The sequence below is a fragment of the Oryctolagus cuniculus genome, chromosome 3 (assembly GCF_964237555.1).
Source record: "Oryctolagus cuniculus chromosome 3, mOryCun1.1, whole genome shotgun sequence".
NCBI lineage: Eukaryota > Metazoa > Chordata > Mammalia > Lagomorpha > Leporidae > Oryctolagus > Oryctolagus cuniculus.
Genome location: NC_091434.1, coordinates 132219645 through 132244201, shown reverse-complemented (window position 1 = coordinate 132244201; position 24557 = coordinate 132219645). Strand labels below are relative to the sequence as shown.

Here is a 24557-nt window from a genome sequence, read left to right as displayed (position 1 = left end):
TTCAACATTTTATCATTGGACGCAGACATCTACCATGGAATACAATGATCCCTCCTAAATAATTTTAAAAGGCCATGAGAACTTGATGAAATAAAGCAAAGGAAGATGTCACCCGATTATCCATGATATTATTTTGTATATCCTGCAAGACACTTGATCAGTGAAAGGCTACAGCTATCCAATACAGTAGAGTATGGCATCATGTGGCACTCCATCAGTTTGACTAAAGACTCTTTAAAGGAGTCAGTATAGTAAAAGGTGTGATAACACAGACGTAGACAGCAACTCAAATAAACCAAAATTCAGTTTAACATCTTGCAAATCAATCAATGCACTAAAATACAGGAAAATAGTACAGAAGTAGATACATACATGAATAGGACAAATATAAGTTGTGATGGCTCTAAAATGTCTACAAATTAATTTTTTTAAGATTTATTTTATTTATCTGAAAGGCAGAGTGACAGAGAATGAGGGAGAGATCTTTGATCCACTGATTCATTCCCCAAATGGCCAAAATGGCCAGAGCTGGGCCAGGCCAAAGCCAGAAGCTGGAAACTCCATCCAGATCTATTATATGAGTGGCCAGGACCCAAGTACTTGGCCCACTCTTCCACTGCTTTCCCAGGGTGCATTAGTGGAGCAGCCAGGAATTGAACCAGCACTCTGATACAAGATGCTGGCATTGCAGGCTTAACTCGCTGCGCCACAACTCCAGCCCTGTCCACAAATTCTTAAACAAATTCTTCAAATTGTGGAGCCTTATTCCCTTCCCCTATGGCTGGATTGGACTTGGTGACTTGCTTCCACCAACCAGTAAGCAACACAAGTGATACTATCTAATCTCTGAGGCTAGTCACAGAAAGGAGAGCTTCTTCCAGGCTGCTTCTCCTGTCTCTCAAATTACTGCTTCTTTGCAATCCAGTGCACCTGGTCATGGGATGGCCAACCCAGCAGAAACCCTCCCCACCCTGCCAGCAGCCAGCAGTCAACATCAGCCAGGGGAGCAAGTCACCTGCAGGGCAGATCCTCCAGCCTCTGGTCAGCCTTCTGATAACTGTGACTCAGGCTGAAATCCCAGCTTCAACCTAAAGAGAGCCGCTGCACCAGAGCTGCACAGCTGAGCTGCCTAACTTCTGACTCACACAAGCTATGAGAGATAACAAATGGTTCAGACACTAAATTTTGGGGGAATCTGTTTGCAGAAATAACTAATACATTACTGAACCCAGAAAAAATACACAGAGACCGGAAGAAACTTGGTGAGAGTTTGAGAGGATAAAATATACAATTCACACTGGGAAGAAAGAGAGCTGAATTAACAAATCACAATGAAACAACCTGTCACAGGGGCCGGCCCTGTGGTGCAGAGGGTAAAGCTGCTGCCTGTGACACCAGCATCCCATATGGTTGCCAGTTTGTGTCCCCGCTGCTCCACTTCTGATCCAGCTCTCTGCTATGGCCTGGGAAAGCAGAAGATGGCCCAAGTGCTTGGGGCCCTGCACTCATGTGAGAGACCCGGAAGAAAAAGCTCTGGGCTCCTGGATTTGGCATGGCACAGCCCTGGCCACTGCAGCCATTTTGGAAGTGAACCAGCAGATGGAAGATCTTTCTCTCTCCTGCCTCCCTCTCCCCAGGTAACTCTTTCAAATAAAAAAAATTACATAAATAAATAAAATTTTAAAAAAATAAAAATACAAAAAAAAAAACATGGATTTTTGTTTATGGATAAGAATGAGGGCTGCCGGCGCCACGGCTCACTAGGCTAATCCTCCGCCTTGCGGCGCTGGCACATCGGATTCTAGTCCCGGCCGGGGAGCCGGATTCTGTTCCCGTTGCCCCTCTTCCAGGCCAGCTCTCTGCTGTGGCCAGGGAGTGCAGTGGAGGATGGCCCAAGTGCTTGGGTCCTGCACCCCATGGGAGACCAGGAGAAGCACCTGGCTCCTGCCATCGGAGCAGCGCGGTGCGCCAGCCGCAGCGCGCCGGCCACGGCCGCCATTGGAGGGTGAACCAACGGCAAAGGAAGACCTTTCTCTCTGTCTCTCTGTCTCTCTCTCATTGTCCACTCTGCCTGTCAAAAAAAAAAAAAAAAAAAAAAAAAAAAAGAATGAGGGTTTTCTGCACATTTTATAAAACCCAGAGAACATACAAGAAAAATACTAATGGATTTGACTACCTAAAAATCAAAATATCAGGGTGGTGTTTGGCATGCAGTGAAGACGCTTCTTGGGATGCCCACATGCCACACTGGAGTACTGAGGTTTGAGTCCCTGTTCCACTCCTGATTCCAGCTGGGTGGCTGCAGGCGATTGCTCAAGTTGTTGGGTTCCTGCCACCCATGTAGGAGACCTGGATTGCATTATGAACTCCCAGTTTGGGACTGGCCCAGCCACAGGCATTTGGGGAATGAACCAGCAGATAAGAAATCTCTGTCTGTTCTCTTTCTGTCTCTCTGCCTCTCAAATAAATTACTTTCTTAAAAAAATCAAAACATACCATAAATAAGAACATCAGTGTAACATAAAAAATTATAACATATTACAAAGGCTCATTATCTCCAAAATATATAATTATTATAAATTACAGGAAAAAAGACAAAAGTCCTAATAGTAAAAAGGTGGCAAATATATGAAAGGTATTTTATTGAAAGCAATATATTTATAGTACACAGCAATATATGTTCAACCACACTACTAATAAAGAATACAAAACAATCAGAATAAGTTGCATTTTAGCCTATGACTGGCAGAGAATTTTTAAACAGTGGGGAAGAACACTCTCTTGTGATCTCCTGGAATGTAAGACATAGCCTTTCTTGATGCAGTGTGGCACTGTGTACCAAATGTTTCATAAGCCACCTTCACAAGCACAGACACCACTGTTAGAGTTTCTTTTAAGATGCAAAGATCTGCAAAAAGATAGGGTAAGTGTCGAAGAGATTTCACAAATAAGACCAATGTAAGCAAATAATGAAGGATAGAATTAAAAGGGAGAGAATGATTCTGTGGGGGAAGCAGGACACACAGCAGACTCATAGAATGGCAAACGCCCCAAACAGCACTCTGGCCTCAGAATCAACCCATGGGGCTTCGGATCTGGCTAAAAGGCCCATGAGAGTCTCACAGGCATGGAAAGCCATGACACGGTGGCAAATACAATCTAAATGAAAGATCCTGGTGAACAAGACCCCAGCAGAAGGAACAGGCCATGAAGGAGGGAGGCGCCTTTCTCCGAAGGGAGGAAGGAACCTCCACTGTGACACAGCGTTGACTAAGCAAGTTCAGAGTCGGTGAACTCAAGGGGCTTCCATAGCCTAGACAGCTCATGGCAAGAACCTCCGGTGATTGCTGACATCATGAATAAGAGTGCCAACTGTTAAATCAACAACGGGAGTCACTGGGTACATGCTCCCCACTTAGGATCTCTGTCCTTAATGTGTTTTACTATGAAACTTAAAAACAACACTACTAGTTGAACAATACCCTATACCTTGTGCGGTTGTGTGAGTGCAGCCTGTTGAAATCCTTGCTTAGTGTATACTAAGTTGATCTTCTCTATATGAAGGTAATTGAAAATGAAAGGGCAGGATGGGAGAGGGAGTGGGAGAGGGGAGGGCTGCGGGAGGGAGGGAGGTTATGGGGGGAAGCCACAACAATACAAGAGTTGCATTTTGTAAAATCACATTTATTAAATAAAAAAATAAATAAATAAATAAATAAATAAGATGCAAAGATCTGGCCTATGCAGTGGCTCACTTGGCTAATCCTCCACCTGCGGTGCCGGCACCCCGGGTTCTAGTCCCAGTTGGGGCACCAGTTCTGTCCCGGTTGCTCCTCTTCCAGTCCAGCTCTCTGCTGTGGCCCCAGAAGGCAGTGGAGGATGGCCCAGGTGCTTGGGCCCTGCACCCGCATGGGAGACCAGGAGGAAGCACCTGGCTCCTGGCTTCCTGATCGGCACGCACCAGCCAGCAGTGGCCATTTGAGGGATGAACCAATGGAAGGAAGACCTTTCTCTCTGTCTCTCTCTCTCACTGTCTAACTCTGCCTGTCAAAAAAAAAAAAAAAAAAAAAAAAAAAGATGCAAAGATCTGATCAAAGACTCTCAATTCACTATTATTCACCCCAATGAAAAATTGAAAACAGTCTAAATGTCCCCTTAAACATAAATAATTATGACATGCACACAGTTGGAGTAATTTACAATTATTAAAAGGACAATATATAGTCATATTGCTCGATATTGTTTAAAAAAAGATTGAAAAATTGTTTTTATATGAATCAATTTATGTGAAATTTACACACACACAGTTAGCATCATCATTATCAAGTGGTCAGGTGATAAAGAATATGAACCAAAATGATGGCCGTGGTATTTATTTGAAGTCAAGTTACTTTCTTTTTTATATTTTTCCATATTACCTAAAATTTTCAATAATGGATATACATCATATTTACATGTGAAAACAAAATTAACATTATAGGCTTTTGTTTCCATATTTCTTTGGGGTAAGAAATCAATGTCAATACAATGTGCCTGTTGTGTTGGTTCTTCTGCAATTTCCCCCAGCACAAAGATTTTTTACCTGATCATGAGCAAGTTTGCTAACAAGTAAACAGAAAGACTCATTTAGTAGCTTTGAGACTCTCCACTGTTAAGCTATCTGAGGAGGCTCACAGTGCAAATGAAGAAATGCAAAGACATTTTCCCTGTGACAGAAACAAAGTAAAGTTGATAAGTCAACACCCTGGGGCAGACTTTTAACTTTGATGAAATTGGTCTGTTAGAAGAAGAGATGTCTTTAAGTACATACAACTCACAGGAAGAAAATCAGGATTTAAGGTTAAGACTGAGTAATGCTGGTGCAAATGTCAGTGGAGATTTAACAGTGCTATTGTTTTTCATATGACTGCTATTTTGTTAGGTCTTTTTTTTATTTTTTTTTAACAAAATTCCACTGGTTTGAAATGATCTGTTCCAGCTGTATTTTTCTTATAATGTTCAGGGCTTGATTTTGTGAAATTTTCAGAAATGCATAAAAGACATTATCAACAGAAATGTCTCTGCTATCCTAAATAAAATGCAATGAGACAGAGAATCATTCCATGAGGAAAAATAATAAAATGGAAAAGAAAAAGGAAGGGTGAGAGGGAGGGGAAAAAGGGAGGGAGGAAGGAAAGAGAGAAAAACTTTACATTTGATTTTGCTTCACTGACAGCTTCTAATGAAAGACTTTAAAGTAGGACAAAACACTCTCATTAATATCCTTGATTTATACTGCACATGATGGTCATTAGAAAGGGTCTTTGCTCCACTGGATGCTTTAAATTCTAAACAAGACAGAAGCAGTCATCAGAGGAGGTTGGAGGAGGGGCTAATCCAATTAACTTCAGAAGGCAGGCCTCAGTGTGGTGGGGCAGGGGAGAGGAGACAAGCAAAAAATGAAACAACTCTGAAGCCATTGTAGATACACTGTAGGACTCAACAGAGGAGGGACAGTGTTGGTGTTCCCGAGGAGTGCAGGTGCTCACTGTATTTACAGGCAAAATAAATACACAAGGGGAAGCCAAGAAAGAATGGGGGGAGGAGGAGTGGTTCCCTAGAAGCAAGGTATGGAAGCAGCAGGGAACACATCTAGTATCCAGCACCTAGGTTCTGGATCATTCCCCACCATTAGGAACCAGGGCTCTCCTGAGAAAGGGGGCTGGGCCTGGGGCAGGGACAGTATAGGCATAAGATAAGCCTGGAATATCTTATGCCACCAGGAAGTGCTCAGAACAAAAGGATGGAAGGACATCAAAAGGACACAGGAACCTGAAGGTATTTTCACTAGCTGAATACAGGAATGGTCATCTAAATAAAGCTTGTCATGATCACAAAGCAGTCAAAATTAGCTGTTGGTAGCTTTGGGATCCGTATGGAGGGAAGGCCTATACTTCCGGTAGTGGAAAGTTCCTACCTGTACTTCCCAGAAAGAAAAGTCCTTGTCAAGGTCCCTGCCAGTGCCTAAAGGTCAACCAATGAGGATCAGACCCATCTCAACCTTTAACCCCCACGCCCTGAATCTATAAAAGGAGCTCTCCCAATCTCTGACACACGACTTCCCCAGCCCAGCTCTGTTGCTCTGTTGGGACTGGGGAACCTTGCCCTGGAGCGGAACCCCAATAAAAGCCTGTGAATTAATTGATTCGTCTGCCTGGGAAGATCTGTTACGCGCCGGACACCTTGCAGCTATGAATTGGCTTATTTTCTAAATTTGAGCAACATGAGAGAAATACGAGTTTACCTGCAAAAAAGTAAATTAGGCGATATTAATTTTACTTAAGTAATTAATACCATGAAAAAAAGTTTTCACTTTCATTAACTGTTAGGTTAAATAAAATACAAAACTACTACTTTAAAATAAGTTCCCTCTGTGATCATTCTCAGGAATATGTTAGACTTGAAGTTCCTTTGCAGATATGAAAAAATTTCAATTCAGAGACTGACATTGTGGCAAGGAGGATTAAGCCACCTGCAACACCAGCTTCTCATGTTATTATGGGGAAATGGCAGCGGGGAAATTATTGTTACCTCCGTTCTTTGTCTCACAGGGAAGAAGAATTTCCAAGCGGACAGCAGAGAGATTTACATAGATTTATTAGGGTCAAAGACCTCCAGCCAGAGCAGCATGGAGGGGGCTTCCAAGAGAGAAAGAAACCCAGAGGGGCTGGTGGTAGTGGGGTTTTTAAGTACAATTTGAAGGGAAAAAAAAAAAAAAAGAAAGAAAAACCTGGACAATCAGATTGGCATTCAGTTACCAAGCTGGGACAAAACCCTTCAAAAAGCCTGATTACAATTCTCCATCCTGTCTGGCCTGCTCTTGATAAAACAAAAAACCATCAAGAAGGGTGGGATAAGTAACTTGTTTTTACAATAAGCTATGAGCTCAGGAAGAGCTCCCTTGCAATTCTCATGGTAAATTTAGAGATTCCTAAGGAAGGAGGGTGGCCTGTTTGTTCCAGCTAAAGATAATGTTTTGGGGAAGGAAGCAAATATTTTACACCCCAAATTCCATTGGGATCCTCTGACTACCTATTACCCATTTGACTCCTCACAATGTCAGGGTGCTGGTTGAGTCAGGGGCTGCCTTTAATCCAGCTTCCTACTAATATGCCTGGGAAAGCAGTGGAGGATGGCCCCAGTGCTTAGAGCTCTGCCATTCATGTGGAATGGAGTTCTGCACTCCTTGTCATTTAGGGAGTAAACCAAAAGATGGAAGATTCTCTCAATCTCATACTCTCACTCTTGCTCTCGATCTGCCTTTCAAACAATAAATAAACCTTAAAAAATAATTCAATTCAAAAATTTTCTTTCTACACTCATTTTTAAAGAAAAAAATGTTCGTCTGAGTTAAAGTTTTTCACTATTCTTTGATTATTAAATCTAGTACCCATCTTTTGAATGAATTTGAGAAGCAGTAATAAAATGGAAACTTGTGAATTTGAAACATTCAAAATTTTATTAAGCACACTAGTACTAATGTACAATGATGGAACTCTTGCAGGTTTGTCAAGAAAAAGCCAGCACTGAAATTATCTCAGTCTAAAGGACATGCTGGATGTTGGGAAGGACAGAGAAATTATCACACAATCACACACACATACAAACTGAGTCAGCTTCACTTTCTTTGGTAAATATTCATAGAATACCTGCTATGTGCATCTACCAGTTTCAAACAATGAAGATGTATCTGTGTATCTATATAGATATTGAACACTACATACTGTTCTGGTGAATTCTTGTAGCCTTGTGATAAGCTTAAGAGGGCCATAAAAAGTAAAACAAAGATACATTTTATAAAGGAGAGCAGCAATCAAGGGTGTTAGGAAAAGAGAAACTATGCAGCTGGCGCCTCAGCTTGTTAGGAAACTGGCACAGTTTTAGCCAGGTGGCGGCAAGGCCCAGCTACCTGAGCCAGGCTCCACCCCCATCCTAATTGGATTCACTGCTCCCGATTCCCTGCCTGCCCTCGGGCGAAGTTTTAAAAGGGCCTGTTCCTGAACGCGTGCTCTTAGCTCTTGGTTATTCTCTCTTGGCTCTGCTCTCCTCTCTCCTCTTCTCTGCTCTATCTTCTCTCCTTGCTAGCTCCTCTCCTGTTTCTCTCTTATATTCTCTTTCTCTCTTTCCCTTCGCCACCCCTTCACTCCGGTCTGTTGGGTGTTCCCCAATAAACCCTTTCCCTTACTCCGGTGTCCAGTGTGTTTTGCGACGGCTAACATCAATATATAACACAGCTCACTTGGCTAATCCTCCACCTGCGGCGCAGGCACACCGGGTTCTAGTCCCGGTTGGGGCACCGGTTCTGTCCTGGTTGCTCCTCTTCCAGTCCAGCTCTCTGCTGTGGCCTGGGAAGGCAGTGGAGGATGGCTCAAGTGCTTGGGCCCTGCACCCACATGGGAGACCAGGAAGAAGCACCTGGCTCCTGGCTGCGGATCGGCGCAGCGCACCAGCCGCAATTGCCATTTGGGGAGTGAACCAATGGAAGGAAGATCTTTTTCTCTCTCTCTCACTGTCTAACTCTGCCTGTCAAAAAAAATAATAATAATAATCCTTCTCTGGCTCCCCATTTCCTACAGCACAACATCAAGCCGCTTAGGATTAGCGCCCAAGGCTATGATGAGATTCCTAGACCCATCACTCCCACTTTCATTAGCACATCAGGTACCAACAATGTGTCATGCTTGCAATTATCTTGCTCTTTACACATGCTCACCCTTCCTACCTTTTCTTTGGTTAATCATTCAGGTTAGCTTACAAGCCACTCTACTGGGAAGTTCACCCTGATTCCCCAAGTCTCAATGAGGTGCCTTTCATTTCGTATGTGTTCCCACTAACCTGGCGGTCTCATCCTGACCCCCAGTGAGCCAAGAGCTCAATGAGGGCAGAGGCTCTTGCTCACTGCCATACTTCTGTGCCTTGCATTTATGTATTGAATGTTTAGTACAGTTCTGTTGAGAAAATAAGTCTCTTCCAAAAATTTAATGCTAAAAATGATTTCGAAAAATCAATTACTTAGGTGAGCTAACCTCATAATTTCCTGCCCATGTAGACTACCCACATCATATTCAGGGTGTGAAGGATACTGTGGAGGTACAGACTGAGAGAAAGGTATTACTCAATCTCATGCCACAAATCACATACATATGTGCATGTGTGCCTGTATCTGATTCTACTCATCTCTAACCTGATAGCTTTCCTTCACAGGTGAAGACATTTATGGACAAAGTGATTTTTGAAGACATTAAACATATCTATACACCATGCACTTCAAGAAGTTTTGGGTGCTCTCTTATTCAGTAAGTCACAGCACAGCACTCATGTTTAAAGGCAATAAAGATGGGTAACAAGGATCAAATAGTTTCCATAACCCATTCAAACTCTGAGGCATTAAGAATTTTTCCAATTAACAGCTTATTTTTAGCAGGCATGTAGCTTGCTTGCCCTTAAAACCAACGTGTTTCAATCTGGGCTCCACAGCGCCATAATGATTCCCTGGGGACTCAGGGCCAGAGGGAGCAGGCACTAAATGAGCACAGCTCTGAGCTCAAGCTCCGGCCTTCTGCTTCAATCAGGAGCCACTCTGCTTTTATCTACCGGTTTCTTTTCTTTTCTTTTCTTTTTAACTGATGGAATTCCAAACAAGATTTTCTTTGAAGAAGGGTTCACTACATTAAAATAAGAAGAAAAAAATGAAAACAGGTTAAAAACCACAGGCTTAAAGAATCAGCAGTAGATTGGGGTTTCACTATATAATTCAAGTCCTAAGGTCTTTCATATTTCTTGGTTAGACTAAATTCATCTCTGTCAGCTTTACAGACTTTTATTTGTACTAAAATGAGAAACACGATTTGAATGCAGAAATACCCAGGTAGAAGGAACTACAAAGGTTTTGAGGGGTATATTTATTCTCTGAGGCTATTTCAAAATGTATTTATCTTATTATGTTTAATGGCATTATTTATGTACCAGGCTTCAAGATAATGATTCATAATACAGAACACCAAAATGATATAATTGAACAATAGAAGAGCTCACTGTAAATACCAGCTGCTGTTATGTTTTATATACTATAGACAAATATCTCACTCACTTGAACAGTTTCCTTCTAAAACATCACCTTAAATGGAAAGATCCACCAAACTCACACTTAACGAGCGATCTTAGTTATTTTGCCAGTCAAGAAACAAAAAGGGAACAGGTGAACCGAATCCAGTGGGTACTTCATCACACATCATTCCGAAGAGCGGAGGGGAGAATCCCACCTGCTGGGGTCCCGAGCAGAAAAGGGATGCCCGCCCAGAGGAACCCACCCCATCCTGGACATAGCAGCGTGGCACTACAGAAAAGCATTCACCTGAAGTATCAAGTTCCCGCGCTGAAGCCTTACATGTTAGGTGAATCTGAATTAGAGTTAAATAATTCATAAGATCTGAGCTGAGAAGCAACCAGCCTGTCATCTCTTCTGGGAACCGAGCACTTGCACTTACTGTGCCCTCTTCCACCTCAAAACTCTGCTGGCATTCACCAGCCACTCTCACTGGGCACCCAGTCTTGTCAGCTGCCTTTGTTTAGGTATGTCCATTCTCGCCAACTGCACTTTAAGCCCCTGAAGGATCATATTCCATCCCTTTCTATATCCTAAAGTTCCTAGAATTTTCCTAAGTATTGGCAAGTGCTAAATAAGTGTTATCTTCACGGCTTATTTCATTGTAAATATGGTTTATATGACCACACACCAAGTTGACAGAAAGTCAGGGGTTAGGGCTGTTTCAGTCACTCCATACCTTTTTGACAGGCAGAGTGGACAGTGAGAGAGAGAGAGAGACAGAGAGAAAGGTCTTCCTTTTGCCGTTGGTTCACCCTCCAATGGCCGCCACGGCTGGCACGCTGCGGCCAGCGCACCGCGCTGATCCGAAGGCAGGAGCCAGGTGCTTCTCCTGGTCTCCCATGGGGTGCAGGGCCCAAGGACTTGGGCCATCCTCCACTGCCTTCTCGGGCCACAGCAGAGAGCTGGCCTGGAAGAGGGGCAACCGGGAAAGAATCCGGCGCCCAACCAGGATTAGAACCCGGTGTGCCAGCGCCGCTAGGTAACTCCATACCTTTCAATATCTGCAAGGGAGAACAGGAGAACCCCAAATCAGGCTGTACTGAAAGGCATGCAGTCCGTGTGACAGTACCCACCTCCATGCATGCATCACCCCCAAAGAACCAAGTGCTCATCCCGTTCTGGGCTCACCCTTTTCTCCTTCTCCCATTCAGGCCCAAGTAAGAAAACAAAATCCGGATTCAAGTGCTAGCTATACCTACAGTAGGCAATTCACTTCATATATCTGAATGCACTGTCTCTAAGGTTCTTCATTCCAACTGTCTATGACTCCATCAATCTAACCTCAGGTCCTCCCCTTTCATACCAGAGCAGCCCTTCCTTCTCCTTACTAAAAATAACTCTCTCCTTAAGTGTGTGCCATCATCACCATCACTGCGCCCCCATGCAAGAATGTATCTGACTTCTGCTGCATAGTCAACACGCTCACAAAATTATATCACTTCTAATGATGACACTGATAAATTTCTTCTCTGACCTTTACTTCACACCCCTGTGCTTGTTCTAAACACATGTCGAGTAGCTGACTGGGCAGTGTGGGAAAGACACACACTTGAGGAAGCTTCTAATATCATTCTTGCTTTCAGCAGCAAAGTACGATTCCTTTTGCAAATAAGCACCAATAATAATAAATAAAACTAAATGATATTCACATTGCCCACCAAAAGGGTTGTTTTCATCTCATCAACAGCTCAGTAGCCCTGAGAACAATCCCCTGATCTCTCCCATTTTGTAAGAAACTTATTTTTATTGTCTCAACATCAAATGACATTAGTGTCATGATGGCTGTTAGGGTAAATGACTTAGAAAGAAAACCCAGTAACAATTTTGATAGGTTTTAGTGAATATATGAGATAGATAAAAATATATGAGCCATATAGAAATTTGACGCAATTTAAATTAATATCTATCAATTTTGAATAATGAAGTTTTTCAGAACCTAATGTAGCCTTGCTCTGCAAGAGGACTACGCGTATCACCCAAATACCTTTCCCTAGCCAAGTAATTTGCTATCCAGTTAATTCAAAAGAAAAGTTGCAAGGTGGGCATTTGGCACAGCTTGGGACTGCCTGAACCTGGCTACTCCACCTTGATCCAGCTTCTTGTTAATGCACACTCTGAGAGGCAGTGGATGATGGCTGAAGTAACTAGATCCCTGCCACCCACACAGGGGATATGGATTGAGTTGCATGCTCCTGGCCACAGCTGTTGAAGGCATTTAGGGAGTGAGCCAGCTGAGGGAAGATCTCTCTGTTTCTGCCTTGAAAATAAAATAAGTAAAAATCTTAGATAGAATAGATAAATAAGGAAAAGTGGCAATTTAACCTCTTCATATCAAACAAAAGCAGGCATACTAAAATTGCAAATGAAAAGTCAGGTTTGTAAGTGAGATGTACATAAAAAAACACTCCAAGAAATATTTAAAAGATTATTTTTCCCTCAGCCAAAATGACATCAACATTTTGCTGCATTTTGGCTGTTGATTTCAAGAGTAATCAGTATAAATAAACAGTCACAACTGTTGACTAATGGTACAGTGAAGTTTTCTTTTATCTTCTTAAATAAAGATAATTATTCTATCACAAAATCAGTCAGGGGGCCGCCATTGTGGTGTAGCAGGTAAAGCCACCACCTGCAGTGCTGGCATCCCATATGGGCCATGGTTCGAGTCCCGGCTACTCCACTTCCAATCCAGCTCTCTGCTATGGCCTGGAAAAGCGGTAGAAGATAGCCCAAGACCTGGAAGAAGCTCTTGGTTCCTGATTTCAGGTCGGCCCAGCTCTGGCCATTGTGGCCATTTGGGGAGTAAACAGCAGATGGAAGACCCTTCTCTATATATATATATACCTCTCTCTGTAATTCTGTCTTTCAAATAAATGAAAAAAATAAATCTTTAAAAAAAATCAGAATTACTCTCCCACAACTATGATTAAACCTGCAAACTCTGAAGCATAAATTGGGAAAAGAAAACTTAAAGTTTTGGGCCGGCGCCACGACTCACTAGGCTAATCCTCCGCCTTGCAGCACGCCGGCACACCAGTCGGGGCGCCGGATTCTGTCCCGGTTGCCCCTCTTCCAGGCCAGCTCTCTGCTGTGGCCAGAGAGTGCAGTGGAGGATGGCCCAAGTCCTTGGGCTCTGCACCCCATGGGAGACCAGGATAAGTACCTGGCTCCTGGCTTCGGATCAGCGCAGTGCACTGGCCGCAGAGCGCCGGCCGCGGCGGCCACTGGAGGGTGAACCAACGGCAAAGGAAGACCTTTCTCTCTCTCTCTCTCTCACTGTCTACCCTGTCAAAAAAAAAAAAAAAAGAAAACTTAAAGTTTTATTGTGAAACCAATGAGATAAACATTTCAGTCTAGGAAGAATTTCTTTGTTGTCCAAAACATTTCAGAACTGTATTAAAGAGAATAAAATATTAACACTTTATTACTCTAGTTACCTCATTTAATACTTCTATTTACCCTGTCTTCAATCCCCATTGTAAAAGATATAAGCACATGCTCAGCGTGTTTAAGCATTCTTCCTCCATTTCACACAAAATTTTTTTTCTTTTTTTTGACAGGCAGAGTGGACAGTGAGAGAGAGAAAGAAAGGTCTTCCTCTGCCGTTGGTTCACCCTCCAATGGCCGCCGCAGCTGGCGTGCTGCGGCCGGCGCACCGCGCTGATCCGACGCCAGGAGCCAGGTGCTTCTCCTGGTCTCCCGTGGGGTGCAGGGCCCAACCACTTGGGCCATCCTCCACTGCACTCCCGGGCCACAGCAGAGAGCTGGCCTGGAAGAGGGGCAACCAGGACAGAATCCGGCGCCCCGACCGGGACTAGAACCCGGTGTGCCGGCGCCGCTAGGCAGAGGATTAGCCTAGTGAGCCGCGGCGCCGGCTCACACAAATTTAATAAACAGCAGAGCTGAGCTGGCGCCACGGCTCACTAGGCTAATCCTCTGCCTGCGGTGCCAACACCCCAGGTTCTAGTCCCAGTTGGGGCACCGGATTCTGTCCCGGTTGCTCCGCTTCCAGTGTAGCTCTCTGCTGTGGCCCGGGAGTGCAGTGGAGGATGGCCCAAGTCCCTGGGCCCTGAACTCGCATGGGAGACCAGGAGGAAGCACCTGGCTCCTGGCTTCGGATCGGCACAGCACACCAGCCGTGGCGGCCATCTGGGGGGTGAACCAATGGAAGGAAGACCTTTCTCTCTGTCTCTCTCTCACTGTCCAACTCTGCCTGTCAAAAAATAAAAAAAAATAAACAGCAGAGCTGAATCCAGATTGTTCCAGCCTATGGCCTGTGTATTTAACCACCACACCATGCTGCCTCCCTGTTATTCGCCACTCCCAGCATACAGACACTGCTCCCAATAAACTCAGGACAGAATGAGTTACTCATTTCATAACTCCTCCTGTAGCATTCAGATGCAACCTATTTGAAAAAAAAAAAAAATGTGGAATGGACAGCTTAATCCACTATGTAGAAGGTAAATGCTGAGATCTCATTTGTCTGGAGAAGGGATAGAAAGAGAAGAAAAGTACTATGTCCATATGTAACATCAATTAAAAGAAAAACAGACCTAGGAGCACTAAAAGCCTTTTTATCCTGCTGTCCTTTCAGCCCTCCCAATTGCCTCAGAATTCAGAAATTCACGGTTGAAACCAAAGAAAACTGAGAGATAACGTGCATTCTAAAAGACTGTGCCCTTTTACAATTTACCTTCCACATTCGTTACCTGGATCTTTAAACACACAACTCTGAGCTAAACCAATTCAAATGCATGTATAAAATATAAAATGGAAATGCCAGAAAATCAGCGTGACCTTTCAAAAGTGTAACATTTTCCACAACTGTTTAGTTAATACTAGAAAAACAGTTTATAGTATTTAAAGCATAATTTTCACGTGTAATATTTTCAGTAAATACAGAACAAAGTACCTTAAAATCAACCACATTTTTCAACTCAAACTGCAATTAAGTTTAAACTACTACTTTTTCTGCAGTAGTTATATTACCTATTAAATATTCAGAGCTGTATTAACATGTCCAAGTTTTCGAATACAAAGCTGGTGTAACCATGACCACCTGATCCCAGTCATCTTCTTCAACTGGTAGGACCTACATGTATTAACAAACTCCCACTTAAATTACTCATATGACTTTGCTTAATTACAAAAACAAACAAACGAGATAGGATGTACCCTTTCTGGAAGCCAAAAAGCTTACTATTGATTTACATGAGTGGGGCAGCATTGTGGCTCAAAGGATTAAGCTACCCCTTGGGATGCTAGCATTCCATACCAGAGTTCCAATTCCTCTGCTTACAATCCAGCTTCCTGAGAAGCAGTGGATGATGACTCAAGTGCCTGGGCCTAGGCCACCGCTGTGGGAACCTCAGAGTTCCTGGCTCCCGGCTTCAGCTTGGCCCAGCCCTGGTTGTTGTGGCCATCTGGGAAGTAAACCAGCAAATGGAAGATGTCTGTGTCTCTTCCTCTCTCACTATGGCTTTCAAGTGAAATAAAGAAGTAAACTTTCAAGAACAAAATGCTAACCTCAAGGTAATTAACAGCAGTTTTCTAGCCAACTAGACCCTCCAGTCAACAATATTTAAAAAAAAAAAGATAAAAACCAGGTAGTCTATGAAATTCCCATAAGATTTTACATGAGAGCAAATGTATCTACTTCATATCTTCACATCCAATCATATATTTGTTAAAATCAAAAGACATAAATCATGCTAATAAGACATGAAACTTTCTCCATGACAGAAGAATATTGCAGATAAGCCATCACCTGTCGGGGAATAGTCCGCGGTGGCATTGCTAGGCGGAGGTTTTTACTTTCGGTTTTGACCAGGGACTTTCCAATGGGCGGGGCTTTCCGGAGGCGGAGGGATCGAGGTCTCGGTAAACAACAAGATGGCGCCAGGACCCCCACAGTGAGTCTGCCTGCCTGCCTGCCTGCCTGCTGCGTGACACCTCACCTGATTGGTCGAAGGACGCGTGCCCTTCACGTGAACAGAGACCGGATTGGTGTGCCTGATGCATGGACTCTAGCTTGCTCCTGATTGGTCACATTTTGTATATAAGCCGCGGGTGTAAGGAGGAAGCTCTCTCTCCTCTCCTTTCCACCTCTGTTACGTCTACTTTCTCTAATAAAAAGTATACTGAAGACCGTTAAGTGCCGTTCGTTCTTTTCTCGCCCGAGAAACCGTTGTCGCGGGCCCTGGGTTGAGTCTGCTGGCCAGACTCCCCGAGACGCTCACAGCGATCACCCTTAAAATTTTTTTATTCCATGGAGCAGGTGTGCAAGCACAGTGGTCAAGATGTGGGTTGGGACAGGTTCCTAACTCCTGGACATCTGGGGAATTAACCAGTGAATGTGATTCTCTCTCTCTCTCCCTTCGTCCCTCCCCTGCTCTTTCTCTCAAATGAATAATTTTTAAGATTTTTTGTCCCATAATCAAATAGCATTTTTTGAAATTTTATCTTTCTTTCATATTTAAACATTTTAAGTATTTCCAGTAGAAGTTGAACAGAAAATACTTTTCTTCAGACTTCCTTTTTCTGTAACTTTCCTGGCAAGAAAGACAAATAAGCAAGATAAACTCAGAATCCATCCCACTCCCCTTTAGTAAATGATGTGCATGTATATATCTGTTAACATCAATATCTGAGAACTGGAAAGAAAAAGAGATCAAGGAAACAAACAAAGCAATCTAACACTCAGCTGAAGGACAAACTCTATCCTTAAAATTGAGTACGGTTCCTATCAACTCTGTGAATTCAGTTCATATTTCTTTAATGCAAAAAAGCAAAGAGCAAGGTTACAGCATGAAGAGACAAAACAGTAAAACAATGGCAAAGAAACTAAATTAGAAACCTCACCTGTCACAGAGAAAATCAATAAGGCTCGATGAACTTATATGTGAAGATTTATTTCGGGAAAAGTTTTGAAATAAAATGTCTATAGATTTTGGAGTACCCAATATATTCTGCTGTGTGGATGTAGAGAATCTAAGATGGACTCTGGAACAGAGGATAAGTACAAAGGGACTTCAAAAAGTCCATGGAAAATGGAATTAAAAGCTGTTTGTTTTGATACAAAAAATTATTACACAGATGCATACAAGAGGTCTTTAAACAGTTCATGGAAAAATGCACACTATGAAGCCAGAGGAAGCTCCTGCCCAACTCTGGCCATTGCAGCCATTTGGGGATTGAACTAACTCCCTCCCTCCCTTACTCCCTCCCTCTTCTCCTCTCTCTCTGTAACTCTGCCTTTCAAATAAATAAATAAATCTTTGTTTAAAAAGCCTTAAAAATAAGATAAAATGAAAGAAAAGCAGTTGGGGCAGAGAGGTTCACATTTAACACACATCAAATACTGGATGTTGGCTGGAGTTTTTGTGGGGAAAGGAATGTAACTGGCTATCCTAAGAATGAAACAGGCAGAATCCAACTGGCAAGACACAAAACAAGAGGGTTAAAGGCTTCCTCGAGAGTGATTAGCACCCTACTATGGAGCTGGGCAGGACTTGTCTCCCCAGAACTCATGCAGATGTCTTAAACTCTGATGTCTTAAAGGTGGAGACTTAGTTAATGATGACATCTGAGAGGTGGGTCTGGTGGGAGTTCTCAGGACCACTGGGGGCATGCCCCTCTTGCAAGAGTTTGATTATTCTGAGTTCAAGTTTGGCTGGGTTCTCTCCCTCTCTCCTTCCCAGCTCACCACCTGACTATGCCTCTGCACCTGTCAAGACCAGCCTCCACAGATGGGGCCGCCCTATCATAAACCATAATCTCTAGATTGTAACCTGAAACAAACCTTTTCTTTCCCAAAGAAGCTCACTTCAGATATTTTAGTTAAGGTAATGAAAAACAGACTAATACATACTCCAAACAAAAAAAGGAGCTAGACCAACTCAAGTAGAGAAAAAACAAAAACCCCAAACTTATCTCTCATTGTAGAAGAGATAGAAAGCTACAAGAGCAAAGAGATCTACAAAAATCATGTTTGTACACACCAAGAGTGCATACACACTGAGTACATATACACTTAGAACATTCTCACTCTCTCCCTCACACACACACATACACACACAGAGAGAGGGAGAGAGTGGGAGAGGGGGGAGAGAGAGAGAGAGAGAAGGAGAAAAAAGGACAAAGAGAAACACAAAAAGAAAGCTCTGCCTGGTTGGTCAGCTCTGCCCTCAGAAGCTTCCAGCAGTCCCATGGCAGTCATCCTCCAGGGCATGAAGCAGAATCTCAAGGAGGTTTTCATATCCTTTCCCTGGAGATTAGCAGTGTAGAGTTTTTCATGTGCTCACTGACACATGAAGTGTGCATCCTCATTCCAGAAAATGTGTATCCTCATTCCAGAAATATCTGCCCAAACCCTTTACCTATTTTTTGATAGAGTTGTTTGTTTTTATGTTGTTGGAGATACAAGAGGTTTTATATACCCTTGATATTAACCACTTATCATATATATAAACCACAGGGGGTTTTTTAAATTAATTTTTCTATTCTCTAATTATTCAGTGTTGGTTATATAAAATACAGAAATACATTCTGAATTGATTTCTTCCTTGATTTTATTTTTTATTTTAAAAAAAGGTATACAATGGAAAATTCCCATTCCTCTTCTCCAGCTACCAAGTTCCAATCCCCAGGGGCATTTCTCATTTTCTTATAATTCCCTCCAGAGATATACTATGCTTAAACAAGAGAATATAGATCCTAACATAATAACCTACAATACCCTTGCTCTGCACTCATACTGTTCTAAGTTAATAATATATCTTAAAGATTATTCCATTTCAACATATAGCATAACTGCCTGATTATTTTTTAAAATTTATCTAAATATTATTCAGATAGCAGAGTGTGAGAGAGATCTTCTATATGCTGGTTCACTCCTCAAATGCCTGCAACAGTCAGGGCTGGGCCAGGCCAACCAAAGCCAGAAGCCAGAAATTCCAGTCAAGGTCTCCACACAGGTTCAGGGACCCAAGTACTTGGGCCATCATCTGCTGCTTTCCCAGGTGTTTTGGCAAAAAGCTGGATCAGAAGTGCAGCAGCCAGGACTCAAAGCCACATTCTGGTGACATCTTAACCCTCTGCACCACAATGCCAAGACTGTCTCAATAACAACTGCTACATATTCTACTACAGGCACTATAATGCATTGATTCAGTCCACTAAGGATGACCATTTAAGTTGTTTCCAACTGCTGCCAAGAATATTTATTGCACACAAGTACAAGGGCTATGGGATACATTCTAGTATAAGAGTCAAATGATACAGATATTTTTAAGTTTTGATAACTGTACCCAAATTGGTCTCCATATAGCACAAACCCATACGCTCGTTAGGAAAGATAGACTGCTTCATTCCCTATATCTTAAACAACAATTTGTGTTTTCAAAATTTGTTCTCTTACAAATTAGGTTAGAAAACAGTTACAAAGAGAAAGTTAGTTTTTTGTTTGTTTGTTTTACAAAATAGATTTATTTGACAGACAGAATGACACAGAGAGAGAGGGACAAACAAATCTTCCATCCACTGATTCACTCCCTAAATGGCCCCAGTGGTGGGCCAGACTGAAGCCAGGGGCTCAGAACTCCTTCTGGGCCTCCCATGTGGATGGCAGGAGCCCAAGCCATTGGGCCATCTTCTGCCTTCCCAGGTAAATTGGCAAGGACCTATCAGAAGTGAAGCAGCAGGATCGGCACTGTGGCATTAGTAGGCTAAGCCTCTGCCTGCAGTGCCGGCATCTCATATGGGTACCACTTCGTGTCCTTGCTGCTCCTCTTCATATTCAGCTCTCTGCTATGACCTGGGAAAGAAGCAGAAGATGGCTTAAGTCTTGAACTCCTGCACCCATGTGAGAGACCCAGAGGAATTTCCTAGCTCCTGGCTTCTGATCACCCCAGCTCCAACTATTGTGGCCATTTTGGGAGTGAACTAGCAGATGGAAGACCTCTCTCTCTGTCTCTCCCTCTCACGGGGTGGGGGTGGGGGGTCAAGGGGAGGAGGAGGAGGAGAGGGAGGAGGAGGAGGGATAGACGCCAGCATTGTAAGCAGTGACTTAACCTGCTGTACCACAACGCCAGCCCTTCTCACTGAACTTTTACTTTGTATTTCTCTTATTATAAACTATTCATATTCTTCATATCTTTGTCCATTTTTCTATCCAGTTGTTGATCTTTTTTCTCACTTAATTGTTAGTGTTCCTTATATATTTATGAAATTAGCTCTTTTCCTATTTTATGAACTGTAAATCTTTTTCCTACTTTTGCATTTTGATACAGTGTGATTTCTTTCATTGTTTCTCTGGTAATGTAGAACATTTATATAGTTATGTTTTATCACTCCTTCCTTCAATGGTTTCTGAGCATCTCTGACTTTCTATTCCCATAGTCACCACAGTGAAAATCCTCACTACCTTGCCCGTAAATTAAAAAGCTTCCCAATTGATCTAGTTTTCACCATTCCCTCTTCCTTTTAGCTGATCATGTACACTTGTCAGATTAACATTACAAAAACAGGGCTTGCCATATGGGTTTCTAGTCAAAAATCCTTCCAAATTCCTTACTTACTCATTCCCTAATGTTTACAGATATACTATATGTATATTGTTTATAAACTACTGGGTCTAATATTTAAGCCATCTATAATCTAACCTCAACTATAGGTCCCAAAGCACTCTTACTAGAGCCAATTGGTTTACACACTGATCTTAAATTTACTTCTTTATCTTTGCTCAAACTATAACCCTTGTTTTGAATGTTCTTCTTTTTCTTCAAAGTTCAAATTGATCTCTCTGTTGTCTCCCCAGTCACTCAAGATCACCTTGATGCAGCAACTGTTTAATGAAGGCCTACTACATTATACAAAGGCAAACAAGCAAGTAACTCCAATGAATCGTGTGTTACAGGAATACATAAGAGTGAAAATGGACAGGGCCTCTAAACCTTCAAGTTTTAGTTGAAAAGTGAGAAACCGTGACCTAGATTTAAAAAAAGAAACAAAGACCACAGTAAACATGAATTTATTGCCTAATCCACACATCAACAACCAACTTATCTTTGACAAAGGAGCTAAAATCAATCCCTGGGACAAAGACAGTCTCTTCAACAAACGCTGCTGAGAAAACCGGATCTACACGTGCAGAAGTATGAAACTAGACCCCTTACCTAACACCTTACACAAAAATCCACTCAAAATGGATGAAAGAACTGAATCCAGAACCTGATACCATCAAATTACTAGAGGACATTGGGGAAACTCTGCAAGACATTGGCATAGGCAAAGACTTCTTGGAAAAGAACCCAGAAACACAGGTACTCAAAACCAAAATTGACAAACGGGATTATTTCAAGCTGAGAAGCTTCTGCACTGCCAAAGAAACACTCAGCAAAGTGGGAGAAAACATTTACAAACTACCCAACTGATAAAGGGTTAACATCTAGAATCTATAAACAGCTTAAGAAATTCAACACCAACAAAACAAACAATCTAGTTAAGAAATGGGCAAAGGACTTAAACAGGCATTTTTCAAGAGAGGACATTCAAATGGCCAACAGACACTTGAAAAAAATGCTCAAGATCACTAGCAATAAGGGAAATGCAAATCAAAATCACAATAAGGGGCCAGCACTTTGGCTTAGCAGGTAAAGCTGTCACCTGCAGTGCCAGGATCCCATATGGGTGAGGTTCTAGTTCTGGATGCTCCACTTCCAATCCAGCTCTCTGCTATGACCTGGGAAAGCAGTGGAAGATGGTCCAAGTCCTTGGGTTCCTGCACCCACATGGGAGTCCCAGAAGCAGCTCCTGGCTTCTGGCTTTGGAACAGCACAGCTCTGGCCATTGCAGCCATTTGGGGAGTGAACATGAGAATGGAAGACTTATCTCTCTGCCTCTTCCTCTGCCTGTTAATTCTTCCTTTCAAGTAAAAAAATAAATCTTTAAAAAAAAATCACAACGAGGTTTCACCTCACCCCAGCTAGAATGACTCTCATTCAGAAATCAACAAACAACAAATGCTGGTGAGGATGCAGGGAAAAAGGTACCCTAATTTATTGTTGGTGGGAATGTAAACTGGTGCAGCCACTGTGGAAGACAGTATGGAGATACCTCAGAAATCTGAATATAGACATACAATATGATCCAGCCATCCCACTCCTGGGAATTTACCCAAACCAAAAGAAATCAGAATATGAATAGAATATGTTCATTGCAGCTCTATTCACAATAACTAAGATATGGAATCAACACAGATGTCCATTAAGTGTTGACTGGATAAAGAAATTATGGAATATATACACTATGGAGTACTACTCAGCTATATAAAAAAAAAAAAGAAAACTTTGCCTTTTACAACAAAATGCAAGCGACTGGAAATCCTTATATTTAGTGAAATAACCCAGTCCCAGAAAGAAAGATATCATTATGTTTTACCTGATCTGAGGTAACTAAAAGAGTACCTAAAATGTAATATATTGGAGTGAAATAGACATTCTGAGAGTTGATGATTGTTTACAGCCTTTGTCTCCTTATTGAGGAACAGTGTTTTTTTTTTTTTTTCTATTCATACTATTTGTTGAACTCTTTTATTTAGTGTAGGGTTAACTTTACAATCATTAAGTAAACTTAAGTAGGAATGGTAGAGGGAGGAGGAAGAAGGCTTGGAGTGTGGGCAAGAGGGAGGGTAGGTTAGGAAGTATCACTGTTCCAAAATCTGTATTTATGAAATACATGAAACATGTATAATTTAAATAAAATTAAAAAAAACTTATTGCCTATGAATTAGCTTGACTGGAGTACAGAGTGCTAATGTTAGAGTAATAAAGAGAAAATGGTGGAGAGTAAGAAGTAGGATGGGCTCCGTCACACCAATTTAGGCAAGTTTTTACCATAAGCTAAGGTTACTGGGAAGCCACAACAAACCTATTTTAAGCAGCAGAGTGAGACGGTCAGGGAAGAATTTTTGAAAGATCACAATCTTGAATTTAATGCAGCAATGCAATCTTGAATTTAACCAGCACATAAATGTTCAGATTTGAAACTCATTCAAATATAAAATAAACTCGTATTTATTCAATAAATCAATGTCAAACCATTATAGGATAAATACTGCAGAAAGGTAGAATAAGGTATTGTGAGGCTCTACTTCTTTGCCTAAGGGCTTGAACAATTATTGCCTCTTGTCAACTTTAAACAATCAGACCAAGTTAAAGATGAAACTCTTGATGACAAAAACAAAACAAAAAAATCAGAATAAACCCTCCCCACTCTTTTATTATCTTAAAATCCAAGACACACAAGCATAGGCCTTAAATGTATGCCTTTCACTAAATTTCACCCTTATTTCTCTATTTCATGTAAAATAAATCGTCATGCCCCTTTTTTATCCTACTTTCAAGATACGGAAAAAAATGTCCAGGCAAATTTCAGGAAATGATAAGGACACTGAATTACCCCACATTCAGTCTGTGTGGTGACACCCCAGCTGCAGGGTGGTCCTGGAACCCATCTCATCACCCAGCTCACTTCTCAAAACTGACTTTCCATGTGGCTCATATCCAAACACACACATGCACAATTGCAGGCTTCTCTGCAAGGTCTGTGTGTCCTCTTCATTCTCAATACCATAACAGGTAACACCTCACAGGAGCTGCTTTTACTCTTTCTTGTTTGCAGCTCCTTTGTGATCTTCTGTATCTGCTTGATGGCTTAGTGGCTGAGCAGTCATTCCTACATCTTTCGTCATAGATCTCCTTCATTCTGTCTTAGGACATACAATGCACTTGGAAGGTAATAGAAGAAAGTAACATTAAACTAGTACAGATGCCAAAAGAAAAAAAAAAAGAGACTAAAATATAATAAAGATGCCAATGGTACTAACAGGAGATACCAATTACACTTTCATATTGAAGTAAACACTCTTGAGAATGCTTAAACTCACAAATGTAAAGTTTTCTCTAATTTTAATATTATGTTGTTGACCATTTCTCTAAGTAGTTTAAAGTACAGACACATTCTGAGTGAAGCTACAATTGTATTTAATATATCACCTGTGCCTCAGGGACTCGTACTCACAGGGCTATTTCTATTCTCTTCCCCCAGAATTCTACCTTGCCCTCCTGGCTTCCATCACAGAAAGATTGGTCATAAGAGCTTAGAATCAAGCCTTTTCTTTCCATAAATAGGAAATAATGTGGCTCTGACTCTGCACAGAATGGAGCAATATAATTCAAGCTTCTGGAAGGAGAACGAACATCTCAAGCTGACAACTAGGTAATAAATATGATTAAGAGCCAAGCACACAAGCAGAATATCCCTAAGTGTATACCTTTCACAACAAGACACACACTGGCTTAATCATATGAGAAATAGTGAGACTCATAAAAAAACCGAAGGCAATTCG

General features: G+C 42.0%; 1 protein-coding gene across 5 annotated transcripts in view; it reads right to left on the bottom strand.

Annotated features, from left to right (window-relative positions):
- IMMP2L (inner mitochondrial membrane peptidase subunit 2) overlaps positions 1–24557 on the bottom strand; it is a 1099135-nt gene that overhangs the window by 1055301 nt on the left and 19277 nt on the right. Inside the window, exon 3 of one of the 5 annotated variants that reach the window (XM_008258379.3) lies at positions 11139–11148. The exons of 3 other annotated variants lie outside the window; for them this stretch is intronic. The gene's annotated coding sequence lies outside the window, so the exon portion shown is untranslated. Of the gene's footprint in view, positions 1–11138; positions 11149–15917; positions 19247–24557 lie in introns of those variants that run through there. One more of the 5 variants, XM_051849665.2, reaches the window with a different exon arrangement.